This window comes from Lissotriton vulgaris, chromosome 3_1 (assembly GCF_964263255.1).
Source record: "Lissotriton vulgaris chromosome 3_1, aLisVul1.2, whole genome shotgun sequence".
Lineage (NCBI taxonomy): Eukaryota > Metazoa > Chordata > Amphibia > Caudata > Salamandridae > Lissotriton > Lissotriton vulgaris.
This window is the reverse complement of record NC_141689.1, coordinates 1417644686-1417653739: the sequence shown is the minus strand read 5'-3', so window position 1 is coordinate 1417653739 and position 9054 is coordinate 1417644686.

The following is a 9054-nucleotide window of genomic DNA, read 5'->3' as shown; positions in this document are numbered from 1 at the left end:
GATGGAGGTCAGACAAATGCCGTAACAAAGAAAGCGTGGTTTCTTTACAAATCTCATCATCAGCAGCAACCAACAAGTCGTCCACATACGCATAAGAGCAGCACCAGTAGGCAAGACAATCGCATCAAGCTGTGTTTTCAAAGCCTGACTATAGATGGATGGACTTTCACAATACCCTTGAAGAGCGCGCTTAAACCGGAAGCTTCGGCCTCCTAAAGAGAAGCCAAAAATATCTCTGCTCTCCTCGGCAATCGGGATACTGAAGAAAGCATTCTTCAGATCTATCACCGAAAAACCAGGTAGCTGAAGCAGGAATCATAGTCAACAAAGCAGTAATATCTGGAACAACAGGAAACTGTGGCACAACAATCTTGTTCACTTATCGAAGATCGATCACAAACCTATACACAGGCGGCTGAGAAGAGTCCGTACGCTTCAACACAAGCAAAACAGGACTGTTACACACATTACCTCGCGTTTCTTCAATCACACCTTTCTCAATCAGATCATGGATGATCGCTAAAAGCGCTCTTTCATCATCGCTAGAAATCCTATCTTGGGGAATACGTGGCAATTTAACATTCGCTTCAAGCGTCACAACATATTGTGGAATCTCCAAAAGACCCACATCATTAGGACCAGTAGCCCAAAGAGTATCAGGGAGAGAACGCAATTCCAGTGGAAGTCGATCCTTAGACAGATACATCGGAGAGATCACTCTCTTACCCAATGTAAGTTGTACTCCCGAAGGAGAACAATGCAATGTCGCGTACAATCTTTTCAACAAATCAAACCCAACAAATTCTCACCACAACCTGTTGTTAGAATGAGGGGTGCTTCCAATTCACAAGGCCCTATAGAAAGAGACAAGGGACTAGAAACTGGATTACGAACTGGGGCGCCAGAGAATCCTACCGAAATGTTCGTTAAGCCAGACAAAGGTGCGCCAGGGAGTTTAGAGTGCATGATAGAACTCTTCGCTGCACCAGTATCCAAAAGAAAAGGCTCTACCACATCCGATGTAACTACTGCAACATAAGGTCCACTCTGGTCTACTGGAACTGACACTACTCCCTCTCTTTGTCCATGGCTGTCCTAACAATCATTATAGTCAGCATTCTCACCCTCAACATAGTAGTCGTCAGCATAATACTGAGTCGACCTGCCAGACGCAACATTCTGTTGATCAAAACAAATCATAGAATCCTGCGGGGGAAAAGAATGTCCATTCTGGGGGAACACACCACGTCCCCTACCTCTAGGAGCTTGCTGAACACATCGACCTCTCACACCAGACGCACCATTCGTATGCTGCATCAGAACCGGACAACTATACTTGAAATGCCCTTCTTCTTTACAGTACGCACACTGATTAGGGCCAATGGGAATTCGCTGCCGAAAAGACTCGGGCTTCTGCGCTACCCTTTGAAACTGCTGAGGCTGCTGAGACTCACGCTGATTATAACAAGGCGGATACACTTGTTTCAAAAGAACGCTCGTCTTCAAATCTTTAGTCTTTTTCTCTGCTTTGTCTTTCTCATCTTTATCTCTATTCTCGTAGTACTGTACAGTAGCCGATATCTGGGCCGACGAAGAAACAGCCCATGAACTCTCAGAGTCCTTCAACTTATTACACAACTCGGGGAGCAAATTATGGACAAACCTATCCACAAACAACCTTTGACCACCTTCCATACTCATATCCTGACCAATATGATCTATGAAAGTCTCTTCAAACCTAGTGAAGAAATCAGACACACTTTCATCTTTCTTCTGCTTACATGCGGCTAACTTATCCCAATTCACTCGCATAGCAGGCATCAGAGTTTTCATGAAGTTAATAATCCTACAAAGAAGTTCCGCAACTAAAGGCTCAGGTTTAGCTCCACCACCCTGTCTACCATCCGCGGCAACAATATTCGCCCATGTATCACCTAACTCTTGCGCATGATTCTCATGACGAATCTTCGCCCACAAAGGCTGAGGAACCACATTACCAAACAACATGTCAATATCGGCTAAATTCATGATGCACGCGTCAACTGTCTGAGACAACTCTTTGTAGTACCCTGCAGGATTCTTATGAGGATCAGGTAGTGTCAGTTTAAGAGCCAAAACTTCGGCTCTCTTCCACGGAACATGTACCCATACACGCTGAAAAAGAGCCAGTGCAGCTTGAATACCCTGATTAACATTAGCCACAACTGCCTCTTTCCATACTGGAGGAACCTCTCTCATTGGATACTGCCTCACTTTTCTCCTAACCGAAGGATCAAGCGCAAACAGTGGCTGAGAAGGACACTCGCTCCTAAACGCAAGTAATGTCGCAACTGCTTTCAAAACACCGGGACCCACTATCGTCCCTTTCACAAACTCGGACTGTACATTAAATAACTCCAATGGGATCTGATCCAACTCACTATCTTCCAATTCCTCACAGAGGAAAATATACATGGCATCAAAAACATACCTTTGCTTCGGTAGTTCCCACTGTAGGAAAACATCCATAACCATCTCCAAATCATATCTCGAGGCATTCAAAACCCATCTACGAGCCAAAAGATCTAACACTGTCTGTTTTTCAGGACTAGGAAGCTGGCTACGTAACTGTTTACGCGTAGAAACATGGGTCACACTCAATGACCCAAAGAGAGGAGACAAAAGACCAGTAACAGTATCAGTCATTCTCTGTCGAACAGAAGGAGAAGTTGTCATAAGGACAGGAGACAAAGCATTATGAGATGAAATAAACGGAGAAGCAGTAGCAGAAAGAGTCGCAAGTACAGGAGAAAAAGACAAAGGAGTTTGAGGAGGTTGAACAGCTAGAGGTTGCGGAGGTGACGTAGCACTCTGCACTTAAGGGGGTGGCAATCTCAACAAATGTGACATCAAAGGATCCTTTTCAGGGTCCTTCGTTGCACCTTGTAGAAGAGGTGACAAAGCTGGATAACACTTATCGATAGCCATATTATGTTGCCTATGCAATTCCTCAATCGCTTGATTTTCTTCATTTTCTTTAAACTGCCTAGCAGCTTGCTTTATCGACATACCCTTTTCTCTCTTATCTCTTTTAACTTGTTTAATTTCTCGTTGTTTGGCTTCCTTACGCCAAAGGCGGAAAGAGTCAAACGTAGCCGGCCGGGCTTTCTTACTAAATAGTACAGCTTCCAAATTATTTAAAATCTCGGTGTCATAGCTACCATGTTTGGGCCATCGTAAGACACCATCTTTCCTAGTGTAGCGGACCTACAGTTCATTATACGTAATGGGGCCCTCGCCATGTTTAGAATAGAGCTCATAAGTCGGAGTTCCAACCGGAGGTATCGGACACGAGTCCTCCAATCGAGAATCCCTGTTACAACTACAACAAAATATATTCCTAATTTTGCTAAGACCAGGCATCTTCGCTCACTAATCTAGCTTCAAACTTCAAGAGATTACCAAAAACGATAGTCTCGCAAATATACGAGTCCCTCGGCTTTGGCGCTTGCAAGTAAGAATCAAAACTAAGGGAAACCAAAACTAAGGACGGGGAGCGACCCACTTATACTTAACTGAGGTATCAATCACGTCACCAGGAGACCCGTCTATCGTCTCGCTCTACAAGTCGTCACAAGGGGGGTCCAAGACAGGGTGACAGTCAGGGCAGCAGTCCTTCGTAGCCGTCAGGAAAAGCGGGAAGCTGAAGAACCGGGTTTTAGAACCCAGCGGCGAAAGGGATAACGCCCGTTGTCTTCGGATTCCCTTGCCTTCGGCAAACAGAGACACGGGACACTTCTTGATGACGTCAAAGATCACATTTTATTGGCTGCAACCAGGAACAGAGGTCTACGAAGCACAACACGGGTGGTTCGCTAGAGACTGCACAAATTCATAGAGCAGAGCATCGTCTTTTATGCCAAAAATCACATTCCTGGCTAGCATCAATTACATACAAACTGACCAATGGAGTAACGACATTTCAAATATATCGCATGACGACAATCCCACTCTCCGTTGTCCAGCCCACCAGAAATGACCAAGCAAATACCAACATTCTTGTTCGATCGGGCCAGACAAAACCCATCATAAAGACCTCAACCCAAATCAATGATTAAGCAATAAAGGAAGGAACAGAAGCAGATCAGAAGCAAGATAGAAGGGTGTGTGCATGTACCATAAACTCAGGAATGTCCTGCTCTTTGATCTCTATCTTAACAAGGAACTGGCTCAGCGAGGTCAGCCTCGGGCAAGGGAGTCAGTTCGGCCAGGTCACACAAAAGTCAGCTAAGGTGTACGTGTCCCAAGGACTCGATCGGCCATAGTCATCGGCCTATGTGAGGGCAACCACACAAAATGGCTGCCGCAGACAAAATGGAACCCAAGGGTTCAAACGAAATCCCTGAATACATAGTGTTCTCATTGATCGGTTATGACGAAAACACTCGTACATACCGCACTTGTGATTTGCGGTCCGCTGATACCAAAATCGTCTATATCCGACGACCTTCATTGAACGGGTTCAGAATCTCCGAACCACAGACCCTCAGAGTTACAGAACCACAGACCCTCCTTTTGCCCTTACATAGGCAATAAACCCAAACCCATGTCAGTCTGAATCCAGGTCTAAATTCATCAGATCATCAAGATGTTGCTGTAGCATCATCCTAGTACTTAGCAACTCTCTCTGGACAGGTCTCCTCGCACACAAAGTAGCACAGAGGCCACATATAGCAGGAGCACACTGTACACAGAGACAGAACAGGAAAAGGATAGCTAAGATCATCCCAATGACCATCAGAATCTTCCATCCCCACGTGGATATCAATCCCTCAAACCATCCCATCAACGACCAATCTCCCTCGTCTATATATACAGACTCGGAGATCTTATGTAGCCTGGAAATGGCCTGGAAGACTGTCGGAGCGTTGTCTGGAATGAAAACACAGCAGCTCGATTGAATCAGTTTACACACTCCACCTCTATCTGCAAGTATAACATCAAGAGCAACTCTGTTCTGAAGTGTCATAAGTCGATCCGACTGGAGCTCAGCAGTCAAGTTACTAAGGGCACCAGCAGTTTCGACTATGGTGGACTCAACCACTCTCGTCAACTGGCGAATGTTCCTGCTTTTAGCCATAGGCCCCCAGAACGGCAGAAAAACCTTAACAAAATCTCCCAATTCTTGCCCTGCGGTATCTTCCTTACTGCAGACACCTCTAGCAACTCTCGTTTTATGGTAATCTGCCGCAGCTGTAAAAGTGGGAGGCAACAGGAAAGAAACAAAACATGTGCCCGAGAAGTCAGGGGGCAACCATGTGTACGCTTTGTCGTAACAAATGAAATAGGTACCCTTAGCTGCCAGGAACGCTGGGGAAGTCTGAGACGCAAATACCTAAGCTCAGTGCAGACACTCTTCCCTAACTGAGCTCTCGGATTCTTGCCATTCCCTGCAGACAATAATGACCCTGATGGGGCACTATCCAAATCGGTGGAGAACTTTTCGCTCGCTGGTTAACACTCAGACTAACTCCATATCCAGTAACGTTCCAACCAATGTATGCTTGTGTCTCATCTCTCGGGATAGTCTCATAAGAACTAATTCCTCTAATCATGTCGACTATACCCTTGACCAGAGCACTAGTCTTCGGACTTTCTTTCACGGAACGTTGGGGATAGACACTATGAGCATAAATGAACATCGTTCTGTATGCCCAAATAGAACCATTGTAGCTGAAAGGCAAAACCAGGTACGGAATACCTTTATCGGTCGTATGGGGCATAAGGCCACAAACCCAACAGTTTGTCGTGTTCATTACTAGCTGGTGTTGGTGCAGAAGCTGAACAAAAGAATTGTTAGCAAATTCCAGTCTTCTAATGATTTCATGTTCGGGCAGAGGGTGAAAAGAATGAGAAGAAATAGTAGGAGGAGGTATAGGTTGCGTAGTGGGCATGAACGTCACTTGAAAAGAGAATGTCACATATCCAATTAAAAACATCATTAAGCTAAACAGCATAAATAAACACAATATTAAAAATCTTTTCCGGGTCATCAATTTACAGATTTTGCTCTTAAAGCTTATTCTCTCAACAGGTCTCTCCAGCTCAAAAAACTCCATCCTCTCTAATTGCTGCTCGCGGTGGTAGGGTGTTCTATGCTAAGGAATGCTTCTGTCAGCCCAGGGCAACTCCCTTAGGCCAACCAGAACCGTTGACCTAATGTTTTCGGCTTGCACTCCAAATACTTCGGCAACCGCGACCCTACAGCTGAACCCGGATGGCGGTTCGAAAAAAAGTAGTTCCTCGGAGGAGAGTTTAACCTGCAAAAATCATAAAAAAGAAAACGTTATATTTTTATTTGTCCCGCGACTCTCGGTCGCAAATTATAACGCTCTTTGCCAGGCAATGTCTGTTCACGAAAAAGTAGCTCAGGTTCAACAGTGTTCAAACGGTTCAATGGAGGCACAGCTTCTTGGAGAAGATCATCACTTTCTTGCTCAGTGTTCGTTCCAATCAAACGGGCATCGCTGAAAGGCAGAAAATGAGGCACGGTCTCAGTCTCAGAATCAGAAAGTCCTTTCTGGACCCACCGGTCGTACAGCAGAGGCAAAGGAGCCCTTTTGCAATGTACGCCGTGATCCAGTTCTTTTCACCGTGCACTCGTACTGCAGAACGGGTAGATAACAAAACCAGGTAGGGTCCTGTCCAGCGGGGCTGTTTGTTCTTGGTTCGCTGAAAATTCTTCACGAGCACCCGAGCGCCAGGTTCAATGGCGTGCCGTGGATCTTCAGAAGCTTGTGGTAACGAATCATGAACCTCTTGATGCAAAACACGCAATTTAGCTGTCAATTCGTACAGGTAGTCAAGCAACACAGGATGTTCTAGTTCACTAAAGTTTGTCGGCCTCGGCACTCCCCAAATGTTTTCCGGGCGACCAAACACGACCTCATACGGACTCAAACCCATTCATGAATGCACAGTCATTCTAGTGGACAAAAGGGCTAGAGGCAAGGCATCTGGCCATTGTAAACCAGAACTCGCTTGAATTTTGGCTAACTTCAATTTTAGAGTGACATTATAGCACTCAACTAGACCAGCTGATTGAGGATGATTTGCAGCATGAAACTTCTGCCGAATACCTAATCCATCACATACTCTTTTCATCACTTGACCCACAAATTCACTCCCATTGTCACCCCAGATCATTCTCGGCAATCCAAACCTAGGGAAGAATTCCTTAATAAGGGCTTTCGCTGTGGATAAGGCAGTATTGTCCTTTAAAGGGTAGGCTTCCACCCATCTAGAAAAAGAGCAAACAACCACTAACACATACTTTAGGTTGTTGCACCTCTCCATGTGGATGAAATCTAGCTGCAAAGCCTCTAACGGATACGTTGGAGGAGCAAAATGACCAGCTGGAGTTGGAGTTCCCTTACCAGGATTGTGCATCAAACACACCATAGAGTTCTTAACCAGATTCTCTGCACACTTAGGAATTCCAGCATTCTGCCAAACCGGAGCCAACAACTTGCAAATCCCTTTCACGCTAATATGAGCCAATCCATGAGCCATTGTAACCACTGGAAGCACATACGCATCGGGTAACAACCATCTCTGATGCTCTGACAATTCAATCCAACAACCATTCGAATCCAATTTCCCCTTACTCTCTCTCCATTCATTCAGCTCTTTTCTGTAGCTTCAGCTTGGATGGATTTCACACTTTCAATCGTATCTTCACACATACTTCCATCCGGAACCCATCTCGCCCGACGCGCAACATACATTCAACTCATCACATCTCTTGCAGTTTCTTTCGCGACTTCATCTGCAAACGCATTACCACGACCAACGTCATCCGTAACTTTCTTATGTGCACTGCATTTCACAATCGCTACTTGCAATGGCAAAGTAAGTGATTCAAGGAGTTCATTCACCAACTGACCATGCTGAATCTTGGTCCCATGTGAAGTCAGGAACCCACGCTCTCTCCACAAACGTCCAAAACTATGAGCCACACCGAATGCATACTGGCTGTCAGTATACACAGTCACTCGTTTTCCTTTCACCAACAAAACATGCTCTTGTTAATGCAATCAATTCTGCTGCTTGCGCTGAATTATGTGGGATACGTGCAGCTTCAACAATCGTATGCAAAGTTGTAACAGCATATGCTGCAGTCGTATCACCATTCGAAGCTTGAAGCACGAACCATCAACCCATAAGCTACCATCACACTCTGGAAGAGGAGTATCCCTGTATCCCTAAGATCTATCCTCCCTTTTGTTTCTTCCTCAGTCCTAAGAAAACAATCATGTTGTTCGGTATGGTCTGTCTCAATGGAAGTCAGCAACAACGTGGCTGTATTCAACTTGTTGCATCTCTTTATATGCACGTGACTCGCTAACAAGGTCAATTCGTAACCCGACAACCAAGCACTAGTTAAGTGCTGTGTCTTGGTACGATTCAACAAGGTATCCACTGCATGTGGAACCATCACAATCAGTGTATTGTCCATTACGAAACCAGCAGACTGTCGAATTGAAACAGCCGCTGCTGCTGTAGCTCTCAGACAACTCGGGAATGCTCTAGCTACCGGATCCAAAGTCGATGAAAAATAAGCACATGGACGCTGCTGATCGCCAAATTGTTGAGTCAAAACTGACAATGCACATCCCTCTCTCTCGTGGACATACAATGTGAAAGGCTTACTGTAGTCGGGGGTACCCGACACAGGAGCCGACCACAACGCATCATGTAATTCTGAAAAGCTCTTCTGACATTCGTCAGTCCAAGGAATAGGATTTGGAGTATCCTTAACAGTAAGATCTATCAAAGGTTTCGCTAGCAACGAAAAATTAGGGATCCACTGTCTACAGTACAATGTAATACCCAAGAAAGCACGTACTTCTCTCTGTGTCATAGGCACACTCATTTTCGCAATCGCTTGAATTCTTTCTGGGGTCAGTTTCCTTCCCTCCTTTGATAACAGGTGACCTAAGTAGGTAACTTCTTGTCGACAATATTGCAACTTCAAAAGAGAAACCTTATGATGGAAATCAGACAAATGGCGTA